Genomic DNA, 2,237 nt, shown 5'->3' on the forward strand with positions numbered 1-2,237 from the left:
AGGAATTCATCCCAGCAGCCTGACTCCAGTCCCGGGGTGCCTAACCCCTGCAAGTACTGCTTCATCCAGATGGAATTCCTACCTCCATGCTCTCAGAACACACTTCCTGTCACTGACCTATGTAAACGCACATGTAACGAAATGTGAGGTCTCACCAGACTGTGTTATTCGAGGATGGGTCTTCATCTCTGCTTCCTATGCTAGCACATGGAGAGCACTCGATCAAGAGTAATTAAATAAAAGAACTACTCAAGCTAGAGTGTTTGCATATGTAAAGTAAATTTTCCGATGGAGTTTTGGGCCGTGAATAATGAGAAACATTCCAGAAGATTACTTAAGTGCCTTATAAAATATACCAACTCAACATATAGGCATCATCTTATATTGTAGATCGATACACAGGTATCCTTATGATAGTAAATATAAATGATACACAGGTGTCCGTTTGTATTAGAGGAAATCCTGAGAAGACTGGGGATCCAAATAACATTATTGTCATCGACTCTTAGAGGGTCACTATTTTATCCATTTCCATTTTGGTTACCCCGATTATGTCCTTTTAACTTATTCACAGTGAAGGGAGTTTTTACCCTCCAGAACAGCATGAAGGCAGAGCTGTCTACAGGGTACTCTTACAGGAAATTTTGGTTAATGTCTTGTCTACTGGTCTAGAAAATACCCTAGGAAGTCAATATTTAAAAAAAAAAAATTACAGGAGCAGATGCATTAGGGTACAAAATTCATGTGAATTGGAACCAAGACTAAAACAATGTTTTCTGTAAATAACCACCATTAAAAAGATAAAATCATTTATTTTCTATATACAAATCCAAAGTGTAGGCAAACATCAACTTTACTTCTTCTCTGTTTCACTGGGATGGAAATTGTTGCCAGTCAGCTCTCAGGATAGCTCCCCTGCTGCAACTTTTCTTTCCCAGGTTAAGAAATTACCGTTTTGGTCCGGAAAGGAAAAATGAGAGAATGTTACACCTCAGAGTAAAAGTGACCTGTCAGCACTCAGCGTTATTCCAGAACTTGTGCATGCCTCAGAAGCTTCTCCCCAGTCTTACTTTGGGCTTAGGGTCATCTAATACCAAAGGTATTTGTTTCTTTTCCATCTGAATTCAAGGCCCTTGACAAAAGGCAGCATAAATTAACAGGTCCTTGTAGAGGCACCCTAAGAGCAAAGCCAACCACCTGCACTGTTCTGGAAGGCAGAGATACAGTGAAAAAACAGACAAAATCATCTCTCTCTCTCCTTCTGCAGTGTACATTTAATTCTCTTATTACCAAACGCACAAATTCCTATCCTCTCAGGCAGGTTTTGGCAGAGGTGGTGCCATCCTTGGACCTAGGATGGCCCATTGTCTGCGCCTCTGTGTCTTCTCTCCTGCCCTCCCCCATGCAAAACTTCAAGGGCCTTCTCTGACCTGTGGAGGCTCAGATCCTGGGGTCCTTCCTCATAGGCAATATGGAGGATTTTACTTCCTTTAACTCAGAGGGCATCGGTGACCTCTTTCCACACCTCCCTGAGGCTGGTTTTTCCCACCCTCCTAGTCAGTAAGCACATATCCTTGCAGAGAAGCCTGGGGTTCTAAGCACTCTGGGGCAGCGAACAAAAATGCTTTTCCACCCCAGGCCTGTTAAGGGCACATGGTCTCAGACACTTCCTGCCTAAGTCTGAGCAGCTTTTCTCCTCTTGCACACATGCTCCCCCTACTGCCTGACGCTGACAACGCACCCCTGGGTTTTGGGGAACCAGGACCACCCAGCCTGGCCCTGGAACAGCCATGTTGAATGACTGTCGAGGAGATGCCAAAAAAATGAAACAGAAGATCCTTAAGAATTCTTCTATTGCTCTGGTGAAGGGCCCAAGCTAAGCCTTTTCTTTACATTTCAGGAATAAACTCCATAATAAAGACTGAATAGATAAATCCTCCCTGAATAGAGTTTTACCAAATAAATTAGATTTCCACTTAAGAGTTAAATAAATGAAAAGAACTTCAGATTTGGATTCAGAATCAGGGACTCGGAGTCAGGTTTCGTTCCTTTATTTTATGAGTGACCTCAGACACTGAACTTTTTAAGCCTCAGTTTCTTTACCTGTAATTTGGATTTCCCCCTAAGATTAAGTAAATGATATTGCTTAACTCCTGGTGTTGTGGAAAGTAAATGAAAAGATATGAATTTTTGAGAAAAGTCTTATAAAAGTTTCATGTGAGTTATTATTTCTTTCC

The sequence above is a fragment of the Rhinolophus sinicus genome, chromosome 1, assembly GCF_057876585.1.
Source record: "Rhinolophus sinicus isolate RSI-liver-muscle chromosome 1, RSI-T2T, whole genome shotgun sequence".
Lineage (NCBI taxonomy): Eukaryota > Metazoa > Chordata > Mammalia > Chiroptera > Rhinolophidae > Rhinolophus > Rhinolophus sinicus.